Source organism: Botryllus schlosseri, chromosome 1, assembly GCF_051294905.1.
Source record: "Botryllus schlosseri isolate E-star chromosome 1, Bs_hap1, whole genome shotgun sequence".
NCBI classification, from domain to species: Eukaryota; Metazoa; Chordata; class Ascidiacea; order Stolidobranchia; family Styelidae; genus Botryllus; species Botryllus schlosseri.
The window spans coordinates 16,072,988-16,099,820 of NC_137236.1; the positions used below are offsets into that span (position 1 = coordinate 16,072,988).

Below are 26,833 nucleotides of genomic sequence, written 5' to 3' on the forward strand. Positions count from 1 at the left end.
TTTTGTCAGAAATAACCATGTGCAATGCATATACAGACATATTTTAGCGATTTTTGTCTTTTCTGACTTGGGCATGTGTCAAAGTTACCTGACCAAGAGCTAAATCAAAAACCAATGGTGCCGGTCGTGCGCCAATCAAGCGTTGCACTTCTTAAGCGGACAAACAATCATTGTCTTCGGTTCGCAGGTATTCGGCAAGAGAAAAATCCGATTGATGACTTTTTTACTGCCACAAAATGAACTTCTTAAGAGTGGCATTCTACAACATGAGTCCTGATCGAGTATACTCAGAGTGGCTTCGATTTTAAATTCTCGCTTCTTAGATTCAAAAGGCATACTCTACAGGGCATATGACATGACTTTATGAGAAAATATCTTATTCCTCCTTAACTTTATCTCCTTCTATACTAGGGTGGAGTGAAAATGACTTTTTTTTTCAAATCGAAAAAAGGGCTTCCTCAATCCTGACAAATGACCTAAAACTTCAATTAAAAGTGACTTCAGGGTATTGCCCCCATTTTCCTGCCGGCAACCCCCCAATTTCTGCGCGTGGAAGGGGGGGGGGGTAAAATGGCCCATCTCGGCAACCGCTGGTCGTAGAGTCATGATATATAGCTTAAAATCTGCGGAAGCATCATGTTTCTATCTGTCTTAAGAAGAAAGTTTTCTCTATTGTGAACACAAAATGAGTTATAGCCAAAAAACAATATATACGCACATTTTCGTTGAAATTCAGCATTTATTCTGACGAATTGTGATCTGTCATCAGTTTTTTTGAAAAGAAAAGTAACACACTGACAATACCGAATATTGGGCCCATAATACAAATATATTCGCAACACAGTCCTTTTAAAATCGGTTCAAAACATCATAATGAAACACTCACATTTAACGACTTATTGAAAATGCATTCTTGTGTAAAGTTTTTTCATCAGTTTACGAGACTTAATTTTTTGGCGAATGAGGCCGTCTCGTCTTTGAAATCCCGAAACTTGTGCTGATGCTTCTGTTACGAGCTTTACATGTCGTTCCACTGTTTGATTGTGGCATGGATGAAACAAAATCAGAGGCTTCTCGCGGCATTCTTCCAGCTCTGCATCAGTTAAGTGCTCAATCGCTGGAGGAAGTTGTTGATAAGGTTCAATATCAACCAACTCGTGGTATGCCTTTGCTTCCAAGTTCAACTTTGGGACACAGAATAAACGAATAGGACCGCAGTTCAATTGGATGGAACTGCTATGACTCTCAATGTCCATAAGTGAATTTTGTTCAGCGGCATGTTTTCGAATCGCCAGCACCTTGGTCACACCCAATTGGAAAAAAACTACGTGGAAGTGTATCATGTTGGCCAGTTACTCAATTCAAAAAGCTCTCGCCACCACTTATGGCCTTTCCAAAGCTCCCATCGGAAATTGTGAATGACTTAAGTAAGGACCAGTTATATGCTTATAAATGTGCTGGGCAATTATTCAAGGAAATGCTGATGATGATCTGGCTTATTTGGAGGTTGGACCAGTTGTGCATTCAAGATGGCTAACTTTAGGATGCAGTGCAGAGTTTTACGGTATTATGTAACAGTTGTTGAACCGACTTTGAACCTGGAGATTCTGGTTCGTTTTTGCCTTGAAGTATATTTTCCGACTTGGTTTGAGATCAAGCGAAACAAACATATAACACATGGATCCAGAAACTTCTTCAACTTGATTCAGCAGGTTATGAATTTCTCTGACCGAAACGTTCGAAAAACTGCTTTGAATGTGGGGATAAAAAACGGTTATTTCGCACATCCCGAAAATATTATGATTGCAATGCTGGCAGATGATAATGAAGACATACAAAATGAGGGTGTGACCAAGGTGCTTGTGTTTCGAAAACATGCCGCTGAATAAAATTCACTTGTGGACATTGAAAGTCATAGCAGTTCCAACCAATTGAACTGGGGCCCTATTCGCTTATTCTGTGTCCCAAAGTTGAACTTGGAAGCAAAGGCATACCACGAGTTGGTTGATATTGAATCTTATCAACAACTTCCTCCAGCGATTGAGCACTTACTGATGCAGAGTTGGAAGAATGCCGCGAGAAGCCTCTGATTTTGTTTCATCCATGCCACAATCAAATAGGGAACGACATGTAAAGCTCGTAACAGAAGCATCAGCACAAGTTTCGGGATTTGAAAGACGAGATCGTCTCTCAATTGCCAAAAAATTAAGTCTCGTAAACTGATGAAAAGATTTGACACAAAAATGCATTTTCAATAAGCCGTTAAATGTGAGTGTTTCATTATGATGTTTTGAACCGATTTTAAAAGGACTGTGTTGTGAATATATTTTTATTATGGACCAATATTCGGTATTGTCAGTGTGTTACTTTTAGTTGCAAAAAAACTGATGACAGATCACAATTCGTCAGAATAAATGCTGAATTTCAACAAAAATGTGCGTATATATTGTTTTTTGGCTATAACTCATTTTGTGTTCACAATAGAGAAGACTTTCTTCATAAGACAGATAGAAACATGATGCTTCCGCAGATTTTGAGCTATATATCATGACTCTACGACCAGCGGTTGCCGAGATGGGCCATTTTACCCCCCACGCGCAGAAATTGGGGGGTTGCCGGCAGGAAAATGGGGGCAATACCCTGAAGTCACTTTTAATTGAAGTTTTAGGTCATTTGTCAGGATTGAGGAAGCCCTTTTTTCGATTTGAAAAAAAAAGTCATTTTCACTCCACCCTATTCTATACGCACTCTGCAAAATAGCCTGGCAGACAGACCATAAAAGCATCAGTTAACACCAACAGCATTCACCAGCTAATCCTAATTCTGAAATGATCGGTGCAAGTTCCGGTATCAGTCATACAATAGCAACTGTGCAATGTGTGCATGGATAGTACGAAGCTTCTATGACATTTTAAATGACATTATAATTATTGATTATCGCCGTAGTTGAAACGCCCCCCAGTTAGAGAACCACTGGTGAAGATTGTAGATTGACCATAACAATACCAATGTCCGACGTTCCTGTTGCTTAATACCTTGCCTTATAAATATGCCAAGGCAATTAAACTTCCGCATGTATTGAAATATCCCTTTACACCAGGGGTTCTCAACCCGCGGCCCGCGGGCCGCATGCGGCCCGCAGTGGTTTATTTTGCGGCCCGCGACATCCTCCATTATGAACACAATTATTCTACTGGCATTTCATTGTTATATATTAATTCAGTTTCTCAGCTCTCTTATCGCACCGTCTCTGTTTCGTTTGATTATGATAATTCTTTGATGCGTCCCGGTTTCTTGATATATGCTCGGGATTGGATTCTTATTGTTTTGAATTGGTATTCGGCTCGACTCGAGTTAAAGAGAATTCCGCTGCGTAGTACAGTTTTGAAGAATGTTTCACTCACCGCGTATGGTTTGAACAGAAACAAGAACAGGTAGCGGGAAATGCAACGGCGAAAACTGGGTTTATAACTCTGCGTGCAACAATGAATTTGCTCTCTCAGATACAAATGGAAACGCGATGTGTCATATTTGTCGAAAATCAGTTGTCATAATGGTACGTAGAAGCAGAAAATGATACCACGGGAGCTTCTTCTTGATACATATCGGCTACTCTTAAGAAAAAAACGTTGCTGGCTAGGTGTCAAGCCCATCAATCCTAATTTTGAGGCACTGTTAAAATTGCCGACGACGTTGAAGACGCAACGTTCAAAATTACTTGGAACGGGGCCTACGATATCGTACATCGAAGGCCCGCTTGGAATATCGCTAAACCCAAGAAATCTACCAGACAATTTCAATAAAACTTTAATGTACTGTGCGAATATTCGCTGTTTCCGGAACTTAGCAGCAAGGACAACATCACCTGACAAATTTAGAAGCTAAATTCAGTTGTGAAATTCAACCGTGGCCAGGAGAGTAACAACAATCTTTTGACGCATGTTCTGAAACGCGTTGCGGCGCAGAATACTTTAGCCTAGCATTGGACGAAGCCACCGACTCCACAAACATTGCATAGCTGATTTCGCTCAGAAATGACACCGAACGCCAGACGTCTTCTTATATCACTGAAAACTCAAAGTGATAATGGCCTGACAAACGAAAAAGTTACCATAATATTAAGCTTTCTCACTCGAACATTGAAACAAGGGGTTCGGTTCGCTGGTTGAAGGTTTGCACATTGCACGTACCGAGTTGGCAACGAACGCAATGCACGCTCCATGGAGAGATTCACTTGCGCCGCTGAAATATGACATATTCTCACAAGAGACAGCAACTGCAAACTCACGAAGGCTGTCCATTAAGGCTTTAGAATTCATAAAAATCTTCTAATGCCGGTATACGACTGGTAAATAGGCTGCAAAAGCCTAAATTTAATAGTAGCCCACAAATGCACGGTAATAATGGTCTGCGGCCCGCGACGTTTTTTGCTGTTAAAATGTGGCCCGTGATACAAGGGAAGTTGAGAACCCCTGCTTTACACTATACCACGTAAATTATGAACAAAGCACTAATCAGTAATAAAAAAAAGGTCATAGCATGGACACTGTCGATTGCGGAAAATTCGATTAACACAAAACATGTTTGCACGTACAGACAAACCCAACTGGTCATTCGCAATTGCATGACTAATAATCTCATACGTAGGTAGGCTACAACGCTACGGATAATTCAACGCATTTTCGTCGATGTGGTCTCAAGTAGTATTGCACGAAGACTGATTTAAAGTTTGGAATTTCACTATCACAAAAAATCAACATGGACTTGCAGCATATCAAGATTACCTTCTGCACTAGATCTTGGGATTCAACTACTGTAGTTTACGCTGTACGCATTTTACCCATCTCCTAGTTTTTGTCAGGAGTCAGAGTCACGTGTTTAAATCGACTGTGCAATGGTTAATAAATAGGATTTGTATCAAATCTCGATACAAAACTGTATGTATACACGTCTTTTGCGGTATGTCACACAGGAATGTACAAATTGTACGGGAAAATAAAACTTATTTCGCAAACATTGCAGCTGTAATATTCGCAATAAAGACAAATGCCACATCCTGTAACATCACGGGAACATCTGACTTATAACAATGGACATATACGAGGAATTTGCTTATTGCAACAGCATTAACGATTGGGGAGATTGATCTTGTTAATTTCATATTAGATTAGCCGATACATCTAGTTCAATGGACATACGATGGTATCAAATCATCATTTGACTATACGGGTTGTTGATGGTCCTTGATTTCTAGATCCATAGGCACAAAAACGTTGCTTTGTACTCAAGTTTAAACGTAGTTTGAAAACGGATTTTGAATTACGATTCAAAAGTAGGTTTGTGTTCATAGCAAGTCAGTGTGTACGGACTGCAATACCCATATCCCATATTTATAATCCCTTCTATCTATTACGCATAACAGACATGATTGCCGGTCTCTGTGTCATCTGATAGCAAATACTTTCCGTTTGTATAGTTTTAGGAGTGGGTCGTTAACTGATCACTATTTATAGTAATGAAGCTCTAATTATCGAAGAAATCATACCGGAAGCAAATTAGCTGATAGTATGGGTGCCACGATCCGAGGACTTCAGATTCAAGCAGAGTCGCTGCAGCGGTTGAACAAACGGGCTCGTATAAAATAGTCTGCGCTTCAAGTCAAGCGCGTAGCAGGCGGCAACGTATTATCAGCAAGGAAAAAATGTAAAATTGAGTACGATGTAAAAATATAAAAAGATTGAAAAATAATTGATCGATCCCGGAATATTTACATCCCGCCGCCACCGAAGGCCGGGTTTTCGAAGGTCGCCGACGGGTTGACAAATACCGGGTTAATGTCCTGCGAAATGAAAAGACCCAAGTCAAATAATGAAACGATGACTGTCCCATGCTCCAAAGTATATGATAACAACATGCCGATCGTTCGGGATATCAGCCCCGCTTCGTACTTTACACAATACTCCACAGCACAACACCAAATCATAAAAAAACTGCAAGCCGTTTCTCAGGCATGCGGATTGTAGTAACATCACAAGACACCGGCTAATCAAAGCAACACCAAAACCAAGCCGTATCAAACGCGTTTCCTCGAATCGAACCAAGCCAGGGGTCCTCGATCAGAACGAACTTTGATTTGATACGAACTGAAAATAATTTTAGTTGTTTCTTTGCGATTCGGAATATAATTCAATTTTTGAGTTTTTGCGGATGCCACGATCCTAATTCTAATCTAATTCGGAAAAGCGTTAAGGAAAGTTGGTACTGAAGTATAATACTCAATAGTCATCGTAGACCCCGTACTGAGGATCAAGAACAGTGCATTTTGTTTTTGAAACATACCCGTAAATAGAGTTTCATACCGTGATGGTTGAGGAAAACATTTAGTATTTTCTATCTAGTTTTTTTCCTCCTTTGATGCAGATGCGTTCGGTAACGAAGTGCTCATATTGCCTAATTTCACTGAGTACTCGTGTGGTTATGCTTTAGACCAGTGATTCTCAACCGCGGCTCTCCGAGCCGCATGCGGCTCTCGACTGCTCTCCGTGCGGCTCTCACTAACGATGTGAAATCATTGATGCTTCTACGGAAATTCTAATTATTCATGATCATAAATAAATCGCGCCTTCAACACAACAAATGTACGTTTATGTTCACGTTTACTGACGCGAAGGTCATTCCCTGATCACAATAGAATCCTACGTAATACAAGTTGTACGGGTTGTGACGTAACATTACCGATAGTAATTTCGGTAGGCTTTAAATCCGAACCTTTACTGCTTTACTGAAGGCTCTGACCGTCTGACCTAAGCCTAATCAGGTGTCTGTAATGAGACGGGCGAAGTTTATTTCGCTCGAGACGGCGGCTCATATTAGAATACGGGTGACAAGAGACTCGGTCAATAAGACAATCAACGTTTGGGGTAACTGCAGGTACTTTATTTTCTTACTCTTTGCTTTGATCTTGATAGCGTTAGAAAATATCGGAGACTTTGGTTCAATGATAATGTCAGGTTCAGATCAACCTGCAAAGAAATCTCGCACCCTTGTGCAAGAAAATCGGGCCTTTCAAAGTGAATGGGAAGAGGCGTATTTTCAAATTGAGGAAAACGGCAAAGCGAAATGCCTTCTGTGCCCTATAATAATAAACGGTGTAAAATCTTTCAACGTTAAGAGGCATTATAAAACACATGCGGGAAAATACGACGTCTATCAAGGTGAATCAAGGAAACGGAAGTTAGAATGTCTGAAAGCAGAGCGTAGCAAACAAGGAAAAATGTTTTTTAAAAAAAAAGAACCCGAAGAGGTAACAATAACATCATATAAGATCAGTCATCTATTGGCCAGCAATATGAAGCCATATTCTGATGGCGAAATTACGAAGCAGGCTATTGTTTTGTTTACCGAAGACAATTGTTCTCCTGCCATTCAGCAGAAAGCTAAAAAATTGCAGCTTAGCAATGATACAGTAACGCGTCGTGTCGATTGCATATCCCAAGATCTGCATGAGCAACTTATTCACAAGTCGCAAGATTTTTCTTACTACTCGCTTGCTCTTGACAGCACTAACGACATTACCGACATAGAGCAATTAGCTGTATTCATCCGGGGAGTCATGCCAGATTTCAAGATTTGCGAGGAGTTTCTTACTTTGCGATCTATTCATGGCACAACGAAGGGAACCGACATGTTTCGTGAATTTCATGCTACTCTTCAAGAAGCGCATTTAGACCCATCGAAATTATATTCATTGGCGACAGATGGCTGCCCAGCAATGCTCGGCAAAAATCTAGGTCTTCAAGGACTCGTCAACAAATGGCGTGCTGAACAGAATCTTGACGCTGTGACTTGGCAACACTGCATTATACACCAGGAAAGTCTTGTTGCTAAATCATTAAAGATGTCCAATGTGACAGATATAGTAATATCGACCGTAAATTGGATTCGAGCAAACGCACTTAACCATCGAAAATTCAAGGCTTTTCTCACCGATATTGATGCTGACCATGGAGACTTGATCATGTTCACCGCTGTACGATGGCTAAGCCGAGCTGCATGCCTCAAAAGATTTTACGCGCTACTTCCTGAGATTAAAATATTTGTCGAAGGAAAGAAAGACATCCCTCAGTTGGGAAACGAACACTGGGTTGCTGACTTGGCGTTCATGGTGGATATTACCTCACACCTGTCGTCACTAAATCGGAACTTACAAGGAAATAACAAGCTCTGTCACGCCTGGTACGGGACAGTGTCTGGTTTCATTGAGAAATTGTGTCTTTGGAGAAAGCACCTAGAGGAGGGTGTTACGACACATTTTGTAACGCTTTCAAACCACCGACAGAATGGATCATTCAAAACATATGACCAGGTTATTAGTACCTTGATTGACGGGTTTAAACGTCGAATAGAGGGAATGCATCATTCCGTACCCCTGATGAATATATTTTCAAACCCAATGGCAGTAGATGCCGCCACTGCCCCTGATATTTTTCAGATGGAACTGCTGGACTTGCAGTCCGATATAGAATTGCGACTGTTGTTTCAAAGCAATGGACTCCTTGAATTTTGGGGTGCTGTTCCTGAAGAAAAATACCCCAACCTGATAGCTAACGCATCGAAGAATGCCTGCATGTTCGGTTCAACCTATGTATGTGAAGCCCTTTTCAGCAAATTAGTGAGGATCAAAAGCAAATATCGCAACCGATTGACTGATCGTCATCTGAAACAGCTCTTGTGCACATGCAGCTTCCTCCACGATGAAACCTCGTTATGACAAACTTGTGAAAAATCAAATTCAATTTCAAGTTTCGCACTAAGTTGCAAAATAGATAGTGATCACCACAGATTTAGCGTCACGCCTTGTTCATCCAAACTCAATTCACATGCTCTCGGAACTCAGAAAGATTGTGGATTAAGTCTCAATAAACATGTTGTGACGCTAAATCTGTGGTGATCACTATCTATTTACTATCTGGAAGAATGTAAATTGTAAATCATCCGCAATCGGCTTCAACGGTGAAGGGTATACCTCGGTATACCATCGGTGAAGGGACGTGGCTGGGTAACGTCGTTTCGGAAGTTGTCCGTATGGGGAGTGCCCGCTGTCACAGTGTCGTCTGGGGAAATTGTCGTATTTGTTTTGGCCGTCGCTGTTTGAGCCAATCGCGGTTTTGGCCGTCGCTGTTATGGCCGTCGCTGTTGTGGCCAGTCGGTGTTTTGGCCGTCGCTATTAAGGCCGTCGCTATTTTAGCCGTACACCATTTCGTTGATACCATTTTTGATGATATTTTTCTATTCTCAATAAATTACGTTATTCGTGCCATCATGCGGCTCCCGACAGAGTTGAGGTTCATAAAATGGCTCCCACAGTGAAAAAGCTTGAGAACCACTGCTTTAGACTTAACTAGACACTTCTACTTGACAGTCTATTGGGAAAAATATCGAGCTTTTAAATTTGGGAATGTGAAAAGTCGAACATATAATTCAGGGCCGAGATAGCCACACTTTTATGAGTGAAATTATCATAAGGACCGAGCGAAATTGCCAACGATATCGCGATAACTGAATATAGTTAGGCGAATCGCACCTACTTGTAGTGTGATTAATCATTTTGCGTTAGTCATCAACTATCACCTAATGCAGGGCTGGAAAGATACGGCCCGCGACGGAATTTGAGCGGCCCGCCGACAGTCTCCGATCTTACATATGGTAATGATGGTAAAGATAGTTCTTTGTTTCCTTTGTGTTTTTTGACTCCTCGTTTTCTGTTTTAGTCACGTGACAAGCATGTTATGTTAGTCTTATACCTTGGCTCAAGCCGGAAAATATGCCTTGGTGAAATTTGCGCTAATTAGCGGGACAATTAAAGGCGAACGGGCACTAATAACAGTGATTGTTAGTTGGCGTCACTGAATTAATCCAAGTTCGCCCACTTGAGAAAGATGGCCACGAAATTACTGTTTTTGTTCGGGTTTACATACGTTTTTGAGCAAACATTTTCGGCCATTAACATTAACAAGACAAATCTGCGTTCAAATCTGAGATCGACCCGCTGACAAGCTAATCTGTGATGAGTTGCAGAATTTATGAACCAACAAATGAACCGCAGCCATAACTTTTGTAATGACAGGCCAGTAAATGTCAACGTGGGCTTATAGACGGAACATTTGCCTTCAGTTGACAATTCTTTACCGGATATTTTCATTTCTTACGCCATTATTGACCGTGGTGCAAAAGAGCAACAGGTGATAAGAGCCAATTTTTTTCTTTTAACAAGCAACAACAACAACCTACACGCTTCATCCAGCTAATCTTAATTCAGACACAACATAGATCAGGGTAAATAAATATATCTTCAAAGATGGGTTGTTACGAAGTCTCAAAGTCCCGAGGCATAAGGTCATCGTACTTTTATAACCGATTTCAAGTTGGGGTGCAAAGGGTCAAGTTCGGGTCGTAATGTTGAGACTCGAGTCCGAGTCATAATCGTGTTGTTTATTACTGTTCCGTATGGACTTCAAGTAGTGTTCAACTCATCTTTCACAACTCTTTGGTGACATCAAAGCGTCGCATTCATAATGTACTCTTGTGCTTTTACTCGTTGCTTCTACTTCTACTTGAGTGCTAGCAATGAATATTTCGAAGATCGAGTCATATCACTGGATTTAGTCGTGCGCAATTGTTCAATTACAAGTCGGAGAAACATACACAAAGTCATGCAATTCGAGGCGACCCATTTTCCATATTTAAGAAAGAGTCAAAAAAATTTGCGTCAAGTCGAGTCGCCTAAAAATTGCAACGCAACCCTGATGTGAAGATCGCACCTGTTTGTTTAAATGTCATCATTAGTGCTTTTATGTCAGCCGCGGAAACGCGTATTGGAATTTCGAACGTAGTCACGACAGATTTATTACTAAAAGTCTTTGCGACCCCTAAACCAAATTTAGTTTTCGACACTATTTAGGCCTATACCTGATCCCCTTTCTGGCCTTTCATTTCCTGCTTTCGGTGTAGCTTCTAAATCAGGGCTGGCCAACCTTTTCAGCCAAAGGGCCACATTCGATTGACGAACTGTTGCGCGGGCAACTACCCGCGCTAAGCGCGAACATTTTTTGAAGTTCACAGGTCAATAATATTGTCACCTGGCTATATTGCGGGCCTGCTGTATATCGCTGGGCTCAGTTTGCAAGGACTGGGCTATTGGCGTCTTGACATATCGATATCGAAAGTTTCGACAAACATGTGTCAATCATTTTGTGCCTAGGTTTCATAGTCGACGGTCTTTCTGCGAGCGCAAACGCAAAGTCGCGTTGAACGACACTCTGTCTCGTAATCGCGAATATACTTGGATTCAATCTGATACATTAGGCGTTCTTTCATATTCACGAAGGGGCAACAATATTAAAAGCAAGAAATCGAGTGACAACATGTTGCGCGAAGCGTGTGGAAAATTTTGACTTCTGATAAATCTATCGCAAATTATTCTGCTTTATCGTAGTGTAGGAAGATCTACCAATATGTGACTGGCTCATGGATCTGCCAATGCGTCGGAACTGATGTTTTAGTCATCACATCTCAAGTGTTGCGGCCAGACTAATCAAATTTTTGGTTGGCCTCACAAGTTCACAATCTGTGCAATTCATTTTTGATAACAATGGAAATTTCGGAAATTACTTCGCGGGCCACTCAAAACCTTCTCGCGGGCCACATGTGGCCCGCGGGCCACGGGTTGGCCGGCCCTGTTCTAAATACATGGCAAATATAGCTACTTCCACGTGTAATGACGTTGAAAATTTTGGCATTACCACTATCATCTATGCTTGCGACCTCTTGCAATATGAAATTGATATTGTGGCACCGCCTTCTGAGTCTTTTAAATAGAGTTCAAGTCCTGATAATGTTTTCCCAATCCTGACTACAACACGTGAAATGTCAAGCAAGTGCGAAAACAGTAAAAGCAAGGGAAGGAAATTGGTAAAATCACCCACTTAAGTCTACCAGAAACACTAATGTACTTTTCTATAGTTATTACCCTGATATCTAACATTATTCCGTGCTCTCAAGCAACGGAGGGAAAATATTATAGCGACCAAACAGCTGAAACACACGGACATGTTAGAATTTCGTGAATATATTCATGTATATTTTGCCAATTATCCCCATTTAAACCTCAATCGCTCCAGACCGAAGTTAATTAGAGACCGACTGGCACACCAGTTCAGCTTGTTACTTCTTTACGTGCCGCAGGTTGCGCAGTCCATATTTTATTTTCTATTTTACTCGTTTAGAACGCGATCACATGTCTTTCGAAGTCTTAATATATGTTATTTCCTGCGTTTACTACTGACCTCTTACGTTTTCGACTTGATATACTTAAAAGACTGTACTATAGGCACCTGAGAGATTCACCGCCAAGGATTGTAAATTCTAAGAAGTTATACCATAGTTGTAGAACCTATGACAACGGGTTTCCCAGCTTTACTCTGAACAACGGGCCTACTTGTGATCAGACATGGGGTGATTACTTCATGAATGTAATCGATGCGATTACGATTACTTCTGAATCACGCGATTACGATTACGATTACGATTACAGCAAAATCAGGAAGTAGTCGATTACGATTACATTGGAAAAATAATCACGATTACTCACGATTACACTTATTTTGCTTTTCAGAAGCAATCTTAAAAGATATTTGGAAGGCAATATAAGGATTGCGACAGAAGGCTTAAATTGTGATAACATCTTTCTTTATAGATGACACGTCATTTGCTTGTTACGTCATAATGGGACCATTATCCAACTTGGGGGATGATTTATCGCACCCACCGATTTGCATACTTTTCACGTCCGTAACTGCCGCACCCCAAACTTCTCAATCGGGTGGGGAACGAGCTCGACAGGGACTAAAAAGTAGGGATGGTACGAACCCCTGAAAGGTTCAGATTTTTGTGAACGTGAACCTTTTTGAAAGGTTCTGTGCGAATGCGAACGTGTCGCCACGTGTCGTCATATTGGTAATTCCAACCTTGCAGCGGTGAAGCGATATATAAATGTACCATGTACGTACACGATACATAGCGGCGACTCAGGCCACATTAAGCCGCAATACTGTGTAGTACATGCTGACTTTTTAAAAGTCACAAAATGTATCAGCTGAAGCAATCATATGCTATAAGATAACCTCATAAAATCAATATCTTCCGTCGCTTTGCCGACAATTTTGACTGGGCTGGCAAGGGAATATAAGCTTTCGTCTTAACGGACGAGGACAGACCGGACAATGTATTCGGTGTCGGACTATTGCGACATTAATGTTGAGAAAAGTGAAAAACTGGATTCTATATTTGCTACCGATATTACCCAATAAAAATGTTATACAATAGCCAACACCCTAATCGCACAGATTTGTTTTTTTTTATGATACAATAAACAAATGAAATCAAGATGGAGACCGTACACCTGCTGGATTTTTTACATTAGACAACGACGTATTCTTTATATAAATTTCAATATTGGTTGAATAAGCATCACTCACTGACTACATACATGTAGCCTACTGTATTTCGTTCGTGATGTTGTATGATTGTGGGTGAAGCTCACAGCATAGAGTTAATAAATATTCACAATCGGATAGCTGAATATTTCGAGCAAACCATTATAACAAAGCAAGGAACATTTTAGAGATTAGCAAGTCGTATGATCGTTTAGTGTTGATTTTTTATGCTATCTGCGCCTTGCATAGAGCAGCCTGAAGTTGAAATGCAAATAATTTAAACCAAGATGTGATAATGAGGTGGAAAAATTGTGATACATGAGAAAAGTCCACAGTGCAGAACTTACCAAGTTTCGTTTGTGAACGTGAACCTCTAGATTTCTGAGGTTCACTCACAGTACGCGAACGTGAGCCTCACATTCACACCATCCCTACTAAAAAGTTTTTCGTAAATCAACATAAATTATAGAGTTTTTTTTTTTGAGAGATTTAATTTACTTAAAACTTTTCTTCGAGGTTTGCGATTTTTGGCTCTAGATAGCCTGATTTTGAAATGCATACGTCTCCCCCCAAGAAAAAAGCATGCCTGATTCATAGCAGTAGGCATTTTGGTGCTGGTAATTACCGCGCCACGACACTCCAAAAGACATATGCAATTTCGACCAACATGCGACTTCACGAAGTGTGCTACCAAAGAAAGACCTCGGCTGAAACTTTAGGTATGGGTCCATTGTCAATAGCCACGTTGGATGGACGTGACAAATAGTCCTGTCCTTCCAATCAGAGCCCACAATACAAATGTCATCCCTGAAACCCCCACAGAGGAATGAAGAGATGACAATTTATGTGTGCGTCTCACGAAAGTTTTAGTCTGATACGTTTGGGCGACTATACAATATCTTTTGATTATATAGCAGACGGGAGGTAACGAAACTACATACAATAAAGTAATTTTAACAACATAAAAGATGTTATAATTATGAATTACGTGCTCCCAGCCCTAACGGTAAATGTGATCATCAGGGGCTGATGGAGGATTACAAATGAATAGTATTATAATGCGATTACCAATACTACTGTAGAGATCCAGTCATCAACCTGAAAATTGACCACCCTATCGGGCCCAAGTCCAACGTATGTGGAGGGGGACGAATTGTTGTTATGGTCCTGATTCTATAGCTACAACCCACGCGGATGGCTATGGCGGCAGATTCAAATGTTGAGTAGAGAATTGCGAAATAGCGATTGGCGCTCGTTTCAAGTACAGTCGTATGAGTAAAAGATAAAGTGAACATAAAATTCTGCCTTCCACTTAATACAGGCACAGCAAGCTGACGTTACGAGAAACGGCAAAGAATGGCATGGTCATGATATATATCAGCAGCTGTTGGCTTTAATACTTCTTTGTGGAAATCATAATGTTTCATTTGACGAGTACAAAATTTCAAATCTTTGTCCGGTGTACTTACGCACGTACAGAGGCCTACTGCTCGCCAAGCAAGAACGGTCCAACTGCGATTTTAACTAAGCATAACCAAACATAAATACATGAATTACTATTTGAAATTAGACAGAGTGGTGATTATTATCCTGCTGCAAGGTAGTGGCGTCTGGGGTGTATTGATAACCTGATATACAGCATGGCGAGTGTTCTTACAATTAGCCTGCACTACAATCTACAATGTACAGTGTACACTGTACAGCGAGTACCTATTTACTAAGTGTTGAGTGGATACTTCTTACGCATTGACGAGCAAAGCTAATACTTCTGACGTAATAATGAGCAGTCTTGTTTGGAAATCAAACGTTGATGCTACCAATAAAACTGGTGTAATATCTCCTCCTTGTTCACAAATTTTCAGTTTATGTCATATAGTCCTCGTACAAATAAAAAGTAATCGTTATTTGACAAAGAAATCGATTGGATATGTGAAGTATTATTATGATTATGATTACTTCGGATTTTTTTCGAATGTAATCGATTGCGATTACGATTACTTCAAAATGCTGTAATCGTCGTAATCGATTACGATTACTAATCGCGATTACCCCATGTCTGCTTGTGATTCATAGACTTATTCGCTGTAGTAATCCATGCTTCAGTACTTGACATAATTCAAGGCGGACCCCTGCTGTTTTTTGAAGTGGCGAGATGGTGTATATTGGTATAATCCACAGCTGGATTGGGTTGCGGGTTCGTGTCCAACCGAGATCGACTCCAGAATTCCTACCAAAGTGCTGGAGGTTTATCTACGCTCCTCCTCGCCATCTCATCCGCGCAGGCGGTGTCTTATAAAAGCCTAAAAGTGGGCCGTGGTAGAAGTCGGCAGCTGCGGCATAAAATGGAGAACATCGGCCTGGCGTAAATGATGATAATAGTCGATAAGCACCATATACCACAAACAAACCTGACTTCTTCGCTGTAGTAATCCATGCTTCAGTGCTTGACATAATTCACGACGATCGTATAATTCACTTATACCCGAGGGCCCTCTGGTGTTAACCTATTTAACAGCAATCAATACGAGATTGCGTTCGCACTGAAAGGATTGTCCTATCACATCTGGAACGATGCGGGATATAAATTCCACATCGATGACTAAGCTACAAATCACCGGATTGCTTGTAGTATTTCATTGCGGTAGATATAATTTATCCCGATTTATTCAGTGTGGCGAGTTGGTTCAATGCGGAGCTTCAATAACCGTTCTTATGTTGTGACACAAGATAGTATCCGTGGAAACACGAATGACGATGGACTATATTCGAAGTGTTCGAGTTTACAGTTGAGCATCCTGTAGTCCCCACAACGCATACGCATGTCCAATACCGCGTCACCACATCAGAGGGGATAAAAATAAGTCAACTTTATCGTCATGTCCAGCAGTTTAGAACTATTCAACCAATCAATTGTTGTATTTTTTGCCAATGTCATTGTTTGTATACAAAGGCGTTTCTAAAATAGAGCCCTATGATTCGTAATTTTATGGATTATGTATTAAGTTAATATTGAAGCATTCCACAACTGAATGGATTTGAAGGTAACGCTTTGGGGTAATTTGATTATTCCGTCCGCAACCGATACAAGATTTGAATTCGAATCACGATCCATCATAGTGTGTTTGACATCACTGATTTACAAAAAAGAGGTTTCCGTGAACATGTCTTCTACGGGTTTCCGATTCCTGTGAGAATACATGGACGCGCAAACCGACATTTTAGGACTAGGTTGGGGAATAAAAGCATTCATAGAAACCGAAAAAGTGATTTGCATCAGACACCGCAGATCAGTGGGTCGCATCTCACAAGCCCTCTATGATAACCATACACAGCCTGTCTCAAACGATAGCTGTAGTGTCGCAATGATTACGAAGATGGTCTACAGATTTCAAAATAGAATTTGCGTCAGAAACTTTGATGATTGATGTAGGCAAATTATAGGTTGCTGAATCCGATCATGTGCTCAGAATTGCTCCATCACGTGAGATGTTATTGCTGTAAACTTTGGTCAGTTTCTTGAATTGATCAATCTCGATTGTGGTTGGTGACATTACGGTGAGCCTATAACAGCAAAAGTTCAACTATTGTTCTTGAAATCATGTATGATGAAACCTGGGCTGGGCTGTTGTAAAACAGAACGACTGAGTTTTCGGTGAGATTTAGTCCAGTGCTTTTCAATTCTCTTTGAATCAGGACCTCTTTTCGACTTTTGACGAAACCATTTTTTTACTTGGAGCAGTTTTCATCCTTATATATCGTTATAGTTTTAAAGATTGTAGTTGGTAACTCCATACTTAACTTAGTCCCATCCGTTATCATTAAACAGCAGACTTGATCGGTCAATGCATTTTGTGACAGCACACTGCTTCTTCGTAAAACGTAAAAGTTTGTAAACAATAAACATATGATATTGTTCGTATATAATGTAGAAGAAAATTATGCACTCTGGTACATTACCCAAATGTGTGATCCTATATAAGCTTGTTTAATACATTAAAAAAGTCATAGGATATCTGCTTTCCCCAGGAATCAAACTGCTGATCTTGCTAACTTGAAGGCGTATGGTTATCATCCCGATTGTTATCCAGTTTGAATATACTGACATTTTATCGGAATCGAAGAAAGTGATTACTAAACTATTTTTCTTCTGGCTTATTTCCATGATATGAAGGCCTTTTGCATTGTCTATTATAGACAACCAGATGAATGGAGACTGTTTATTGACACATAAAACCCTGAAGTGCGTGTTACTTCTGAACAAATGTAAATATATGCATCGATTCCAGGACATCCGATTCGTTTCAACGTATATCATTCTGTGATACTTGAAAAGGCATTGGAAAAACTGAAGTATACAGCTTTATAGAACGATCATTAGTGGGAATAATGTGTAAATATAAAAATCATGAACTTTGGGACGGTAGGCCTACACAGTACACACTAAGTATAGGCTACCCTGTAGCCTATCTTCGCAGAACCAAATATGAGCATTGGTAAATTATTATTTATGTTTTTGAATGATCTCGAGCACTTGTGTTTGTGTTTGGCATGACAAAACGTCAGTTTTGAATATATTAACCTTTACATTTTCATGGAGGTGTCTGACTTGCCGTAATATTTTAGTATGTAACAGGGCGGTCACAGTGAGAACAAGTAACGCCTTACATTTCTACTCAATAACAAGTGGAAGTTGTACTTTGTAAGACATGCCAGAACTACTTCATGGGGAAGACGAAAATGAAAGGTCAGAAAGTACTAATTCAGTATGTGTTCAAGTATATTTGGTCGCAGGGGAGTCACATACTTTGAGCAGCTACTCGGAGGTTGCTACATACGAAATTGCCAGATGTGTCTTCTCGGCTGACAGAAAATGAATATACTGACACTGCCCATTGGTAGAATCTTAAAAAAATGTATTCAGTTGCCGTGATTCAGGGGTATTTGACTCATGGGTGTACTGCAGCCTTATCCTTAAACGACTTTCTAACCTTCAAAATTAAAATCGCAGGAGAAACTATTTTGTCAACCGTCAATTGGACCCACGGTTGAATACCACTGACCAGGAGCTATAATCTTTTACTTTGAAAATTACTCAAGTAAGCAATTCGTTGAAGCGATAGCAGACGATATATATAATGTTAAGATCTTGGTTGCTTTCACACCTTATTTAACGTCCATTTGCGAGGAGGTTTGCAAATTTATTTGCATCATGCACCGCAGATCAGTGACTCGCATCTCACGATTCGATTATGATAGGGTTGCCAATACGTCAGGAATTTCCGGAACACACTGCGGCAACATTGCCATTATGTTTATGAAATGTGTATTATTATTGTTGTCATGTCTATTCTTGTGTCTTACTGAGCAATAGACGTTAGTAGATGCGGTTTTGTAAAGTGATATGGTGTAGTCCGCAATTTCACTGTTAAAACTGCGTTCGGGAGGAAATTCTAAAATATGCCTAAATTTCCGGAATTTTGAAGGCTTGAAGTAGGCTCAAATTTTCTTCGTAAATGAACATAAATAATATCATTTTAAGCAATTTATGCTATTTGAAAATTATTACTTTGCAAGTGGACGTTAAATAAGGTGTGAAAGCAACCAAGATCAAGAAAGTAATTTCGAAAAGTAGTCGTGAATACACTATCGTGGACACTGGACCGTCCAATATTGGAAGCGGACATAACCGGACGGCCTAGAGCAGGGGTTCTCAGCCCTTTCTTGGCCGTGGCCCATTTTCCGATTTGAAAATGTGCTATGGCCGACCTCTTATACTAGAGTCATAATCCTGTTCATTGCGTGGTGATCGACGGCGCGGATATGCCTATTTCTCTAAAGTATGCGCATTTTCTCCTACTTTACTGATGATATTTAAATCTAAACCTCTCGGGACATGAAATCACGCGAAGCGCGACGAAAATGTTCAAGTTAAATAACTATCTTTCAACAAGCGACCAATGAAATAATTTTGGGCCCCTTCTAGCTCCCCCAATAGGGTTTGGGTGCGGTAGATCATAGGCTAAAACTGGTGAGTATTTTATGATCGTCCGCTGCTCCATTCGCGTCGCGAAACACAATGATCGAATCCCCGCATACACTGCGTCATTGGGATTTTGACTGCACTATTGTGGGGAATAATAGAATCATTTTGGGCCAGCTTCAAACAATTCATTGGTGAATGGGGTACTACAGAGGAGTGGAGAAAGATTTTTTAATATGCATGCTGTACCATGTACATTGTATGTCTCGTACCAAGCCAACTGAAGTTGCGATGTAAGAATATTCATTCCAATGATACAATCAATTCATGTGACTCTTACGTTATATACATTAATTTCCAGGCCGGACATTTTAAACCGAATCCAAAGATTAATGCGCTCCGATAAATCCTCAATCCATCATGATTCGTTGCGGTGGTGCAGTAGGCCTATACCTCCACCAGAAGTTGCTAATAATTTGCAATTATGGCTATTTTTATCTTGAAATAATACGACCTGCCGAAAGTACAGTAAACCTATACATCAATTACACTTCATTCCGAATTTATTGCACACCCCTTTCAACGACATATGACCCCGCCAGAATACTTGGTTACTTCAGCATTAGTTTCCAGTGATTATATACGCAAAATTATTTTAGTTGCTGTTAGCCGTAGGTTGTCATAACCAGTGGAAAAAGCCGCCGTTCCTCCCTTCCGTTTTCGACTTGAGCATGCTGACTCCATACGTACCACTACGTCTCATCAGAGTCAGATGAAAAGTTTTAAGTAGCCTACGTATAATTAGATAATATGAATATAATATTTTCTAGCGATTAACATCACAAATATTACTAAACTTACATTATTTTTAAAATTTTCTAAATAGCTTTGTGGCCCACCTCAAATGCTCTTGTGGCCCACCAGTGGGCCATGGCCCACCCTTTGAAAACCCCTGGCCTAGAGAGTGTTGTTACTTCCCAGGGAATTATATTTTATATAATTGAACAGCATGAGGATTTACAATCGAACAGCAATACATTCATATTGACATGAACCCGAATAATTGCGGTTGACACTCGTCATGGGTAATCGTCAGCAACTTTGTAGAGAATCGGCAAGAACATTGTATAGTAACAATACACAAAATATGACGTCACCGGCATGAAATTTCGAGTTATTGAAGCGAAGAGAGCGCTCAAGATCCAGTAAACTGCTTGACACTTCAAGAGATGTTTCCAAGTTAGTGTTTGTGACGATATTGCTTCTGCGCACTCCTCTGTCGATCTGAATCGAAGTTTTCATGCCTGGTTTAGATTGTTTAGATTTCAGAGATTTAGCCTTCCAATATTAATATTTTTAGCGCTCAAACATTGAATATTCGTCGATTTTTTTTCTCGTACTCCATATCAGGGTTGTAATGACTCGAGTCATGACTCGACTAATTTTACCTCGCGACAGCACCAGTTCAAGCTTTTAATATGCATGTCAAATAAATTTCTTGCAAAGGAAAAATTTCTTCGCCCCTCGCGCGATTTCCTGTGGTAGATTTCTGGGCATCCGAGGTCACTGTGTCGGGTACATTAGGCAATAAGCGAGACATGCAGAAAAGTTGCTGCTACAATATGGCTGTATCATTCAAATGTGTCGACCCATGTATTACACAGATCGGCTCGAATTCATGATAAGATTTGTCAGACATTGGTTTGTCTGGAAAACACTGTCGCATATCGCTGGGAGGCTTCAGTGTAGAGGTGTGAAACAATCGGTTACGGGACTATATGACACAGGCATTTCTCGGCCTACCCTTATACACCGGAACACATGAAAACATGAAGTTTTCGCCATCACATTACTGACCAAAATGCGATGTCAACAAGATGTGCGGAGAAGAAACCAAAATGACCGTAACTGGTTGGCGGAACCTTGGATATTGATATACCCGGTTGTTGAAATGGTCGGCACCGGCACAGTTGTGTCCTTGCAATCTGAGTATAGACAGTAGTACAAAGCAGTACAAATGCAACCCGCAAGAGAAAAATAATGCACACCAATTTGAAATAGTGCGCGACAGAAATGTTTTATGGAGCTGCGTTGCGTTCAACGATGCCAAAATAATAATACCAGTTGCAATCTAAATACGTCGGTATCATAGATAATTTGCAGCTTGAATTCAGCATCCCGCAAGTCATTGCGCCTCATACTTGATTATTCCGTGGCGACATTTGTGACCTGCATTTGTTCAGTAGCGCAGCTAGAAGGCTCGGTGGCTCGATTTTAGCTGGCGTGACTCATCTGAATACGACATCGTGCTCAAATTAAACCCAAAATATGATAAGAATCGACGGCATCGTGCGTGGCATCTGTCAAAACTTTAAACGTGAGATCACATAAATGCGCGGATCTTTCGTGCAACAGACAAGATAGTAAAGGCATAGGCAAGACGATATAAAATACGCACCGATGTCGTTGAAGAGATCTAATGGCACGACATCCGATTTCATCTGAGTTAATAAAATTGATAAATGACATCAGAAATTTCAGAGGCAGCTTAAAACGCGACGCATTTTCAATCTAGTTGTATTCGAACTCAGGAGCACAAACATGGTGAATATACTTCTCGCCTTCGCAACTATAATCACCGAGCTGCTATTTTTCGTAGATGATGCGGGTGCAAGTGAGTCATAAATCTTTTTCAAGTCATGCTACAGATAACGAAATATATTGATGATTTTAGTTCCATGCACCGCTACCGCTGACTGCCCTCCTGGCTTCGGTACCCCTTATTGCGTTTACGGACAGTGCTATTATTATGGCATTGGGTGAGTATAAGCGTATACATTTATTCCAAGTTCCTGAATTTGTTGCTTGAGATATGTTAACATGAAATATGTGAACATGTTGGTGGATCTAGCTAAACTTTGTCAATCAAAAAGGCACCATTCGTTTAGTGACTGGTGAGTGATCATCGACTATGGCAGATGCGTTATCGACAGGACAACGCTCACACTTGTGGGCACTTCGCATACCTCAATACACTTCATAAATACGGTACGGCGTGACAATAAAGATATGCATAAATCCAGTCGAGGCGACTCTAAGCCGTTTAAGGTGACTTCTGAATATCGAGGAAAGACTTGATGCAGACTAGCATCGAACGCATGGACGTGATGGCCGGAATCAGTCTTGCTTTCTGCTGGTGATCGAAAACATGCCCATGCCCAGCCCATACAATGTTAATAACACCAAAATAATGCCTTGTAGCCAAGCCAAATTCAGAATGAGTTCAATTTTACTCCGTGTATCATAAGTTTTTTTTTATAAGTATACCATTAGAATTAGATGTTAATTATACAATCCGGTATTGTAAACGCATTATCTAAAGATATTACCAAATTCGTAAGAGACATCCGATAAAACTTCGTGCCTCGCGAGAAAAATTGATAAGAACTGCCACGCCGTTATAGTCACGCATTGCATTGAATGTATATGCGCGAGTTATCAAATTGATTCACATACAATTGAGGTATAAATTCACAATTATGTCTGGTTCCATGTCACGTGTTACGTCATAGCCATGTCCGTCTGAAACAGGTACAGGCAGCGGATACGCAACGCAACCTTCTGGAGTCAGATTACGCATCAAAAAGTCAATAACACGATATAAACATTAGCTCTGCATTATAATATTGATGTAGGAACGAGCTCTATCACATAAAGGCATATATCTTCCGTTGCACAAATGATATGCATTCATAGTGTCATTAAATAGCAATCGCTAATCTGCGTATATCAATGCTCAGGCAATCGATACGGTATCTGAAGAAGTCTATGCGCAATGTGCATTGCATATGCTTTAAATTGCATCATTTTATGTAGTTGAGAATTTTAATGTGGCTCCATCGTACTTTCTGGATTGAAATGCAGCTCCGACATCAAAAAAGGTTGGGAACCACTGATATAAACCCCAACTATAGTGACTTTCACTGGAGTCGGGGATCGTTGTCACCATGCTTTTCAATGAATACAGCAGTGTCAGAGATGTAACGTTACATGGACCCATGTTTTTGCCTTCAATGGCAAAAGTTGAGCCTACTATTCGATATCTGCATGAAGCAACAAAGATTTTATGTTGATACGTATTTTTCTCTTTCAAGCAGGTAGAAAGAAGATATGAAACGGGAATAATGTATGAAGTATTTGGAAATGTGTTCGATTTCTAACATTCAATATTTCAAATAAATCATATCGCAAAAGAGATGGGATATTAATTGCATTCCAGGCTAGCACTGTTATGTAAAACGTTTTTGCCGTTTGATGTTAATCAGGTTCTATAAAAGGCAGTGATAGTATTTATCAGATCCGATATCAAAGTTTTGTTTAACGGTAGATGATGACTGATGCAACAAAGGACAGGATTACGTTAAAAATGGTATATAAATCGTCTGTTTTTGATGGTAACGTCAATACCAGCGTCACCGTAGATTTGAATATAAAAAATGCTCCGAGGAGCACTGCGCTGAAAAAGTGATGACGTCTCGAATGCGGTAAACGTAGCTGTAAGCTGCGTTGTATAAATAATTTTGTCCCCGGTACACTCAACATACCGTGCATAATGAACAGAGAATTGGAGTACCAAAAATGATCAACATTTAACCGACTGCATCAAGAGGCGTTATTGAACGTAGTATTTCTAAGTTTTCGAACATGATCTGCCTCCTTGTACAACTTACTACCTGCTCAACCGTTATTATCTTTGAATAGTTCTACAGTTTATTGAGCCAAGACAAGGTCTGAAATTCTATCTTCATTACTCACTTGGAAACCCCTGCTTCAACTTGTTCAAGAGTAGCAATTTACGTCATTCACTTGATGACTATTCTTGCCATCACGCGATCCAGGAGCCCCTCACCGAACCATGAGAGATTCCTCAATACTTCTCAGAAACATGTCTGTGATAAATGAGAAGACCGTGCGCAGGTTTTGAAATACACATATTCTGGAGCACTGACAAGGAACTTGGCCCTCCCCTGACCGAGTGGTCCGTGCTTTTGTCATAAGTAGGCTTACCATATTTTTGTGACTTCAAAGCGGGACGCCTCCAAAGACCAAGACCCCTTAGCTGTAATTTGTCAACTTTACATTTTCCGATATTATTACACAGGCCTATATTTGTCATCGAGAGTTCATGCGCATATTCTCTATCTAAATATCGGTTTCAGTTCGAGAAATAGAAAGGAATTGACGTTAACGATACAAAATTTACTTATTCGCCCAATCATACTTTTCTGTAGATAACACCTTCTTCAAAAAGACATTGTTCAATTTTACATTCTCGTAAAAGTCAGAGCAGGACCAATCATTATTGATTTTACATGTGATAACGGCTTTCACGTTCTGCTCCAGCATCCTGCTTCTGCTCTCGGACCACATGCTCTTCATGACAGTGTTGGGATGACTCGAGTCATGACTTGACTCGAGTCAGACTCGAGTCAACTTTTTCGTATGACTTGACTTGACTCGAGTCACTTTGCTAAAATGACTTGACTTGACTTGACTCGGCGCATCAGAAATGTGGATTGACTCGTGACTCGAAGCAAAATTCACGAGTCAATTTCAAGTCATCAGGTATAATCTGTTTCGATAAAAATCACTGTATCTTGCATTTATTCGGATTGTTCGAGAAACGCGGGTGTATCCCGTGAGAGTGAACAATCATTCAATGATTGTGCGTCTTACTGAGCCTCCATTGTTCACTCACAAATATATCGACCGCAAGCGAAGTGATCGAAGCTTACAGCTTACGTTGTCGTAGACTAGTATAGTAAAGTAATTTTATAACAAAATGTGTATTTCTGTTCTCCGTTCTTGCCTTAACCAAACTTCTTGTTTTATTGAAATTGAATTCGAATATAGTTTATATGGTCCTAAACCGTTGGCACAGGCTCAAATTGTATCATATCAATTTGTAAATGGGTAATGTATTGCATCTAAACAATTCGATTGACATGGTCTATTTTGGCTGGTGACTATATAAACTGAAGCTATGCAATTATACTTACGTAGCTTAGCAGTTCTAATCATATGTGAGCGATACAGCGGCTTCTTGCGTGTATATTTAACTCTATATTCGTTCATCGGTTCAAAATCAATGACCACTCAATCTGTATTTCAGACAGCTAGCAAAATGCCATGACGTAGCATACCTGATACTTCGAAAAGGCAACTTGACTTGAAATGTGACTTGACTCGTGACTTGACTTGACTTGACTCGACTTGACTCGAGTCACCTCTAAAAATCAAGTGACTTGACTTGACTCGAGTCACCTTCGAAAATCGATTGACTTGACTTGACTCGAGTCAAAATGTGCAATGACTCGAAATGACTCGTGACTCGAAGGTAGTGACTTGATCCCAACACTGCTTCATGATGGAAAATATTCTTTCAATGGGTGCGGATGTTCCGGGTAAACAAAATATGAACTCTACCAGCTTTTGAAAGTTTGAAACGTGTATGCCTTTTTTCACATTCTTTGAACATCTCGACCCATTTTCGTTCCAAAGACGCATTTTGCCATCTCTCTCCCTTACAACGTACAGACACGTGCCTTTTCACGAGTACTTGTTCGTCGAAAAGAGAGTCGCTGTTGATCACATGCTTCCCAAACATTATGTTGATCTTTTCCGCAGACTCACACACTCGCACCCAGGATATTTCTTTGTTTAGGTCGATCCAAAGACGAGGAAGCACATCTTTATAAGAACCCTCATAAAGATCCAGATACGATAAGCATTTGTCGTAAAATTCTCTTGATTCTTTGTAAAACAAGTTTACGTTTACTTCGCCTGCTTCTTGTAGCTTGCCCAAGAGAGTCAATGCTGCAGATGGGATGAAGTTGTTTTCTTTCTTTTCAAGTAGGTTTAGCTTTAGCTCTGACAGAACATGTGCCACATCTACGGCACTAGCGTTTTCCTTTTCTAACTTTAGAATAGTCTCGTTGAAGTATTTCAACTGCCCATGAACAAATTTCAAATAGAGCCCTTGTGTTGGTTCTTCGAAGCATTTTTTTGATGAGAGTAGGACAAACTTCTTGGGAGTTGAAGTAACTTTTCAATCCCTCAAACATTTCAAGTATTCTTTGCAAAGCTGGTAGCAAAGAGAGAAATCTTGTATTGCCATGTTGCAAGATACCCTGATACTCAATTTCTACAAAGTCGCAAAATATTTTCAGCTCAGTAACTCGAACGGTGTAAATGTGAAAAAATTTATATATTTTCCCAACAAGAAGAAATTTGGAAAATTTTGTTAGTTCAGCAGTCCTACTTTACGGCCTTAAAAAGCGGGACGTTTGGCTGACTGGTC

The 26,833-nt window shown here is 40.2% G+C and overlaps 2 long non-coding RNA genes across 3 annotated transcripts in view; one reads left to right on the forward strand and one right to left on the reverse strand.

Moving 5' to 3' along the window:
- The window catches only part of LOC145433892 (uncharacterized), a 51,673-nt gene extending 27,945 nt beyond the window's left edge, over positions 1-23,728 (forward strand). Inside the window, exons 1-3 of one of the 2 annotated variants that reach the window (XR_013913224.1) lie at positions 21,963-22,147; positions 22,208-22,292; positions 23,628-23,728. This is a non-coding gene — a long non-coding RNA (uncharacterized LOC145433892). Of the gene's footprint in view, positions 1-21,962; positions 22,148-22,207; positions 22,293-23,627 lie in introns of those variants that run through there. The other variant, XR_013913222.1, reaches the window with a different exon arrangement.
- LOC145433908 (uncharacterized) lies at positions 211-5,391 on the reverse strand. Its single transcript, XR_013913227.1, has 3 exons — positions 4,492-5,391; positions 2,733-3,105; positions 211-396 (listed from the first exon to the last, which is right to left on the reverse strand). It is a non-coding gene; the product is annotated as an uncharacterized LOC145433908 (long non-coding RNA).
- Positions 23,729-26,833: the final 3,105 nt, after the last annotated feature.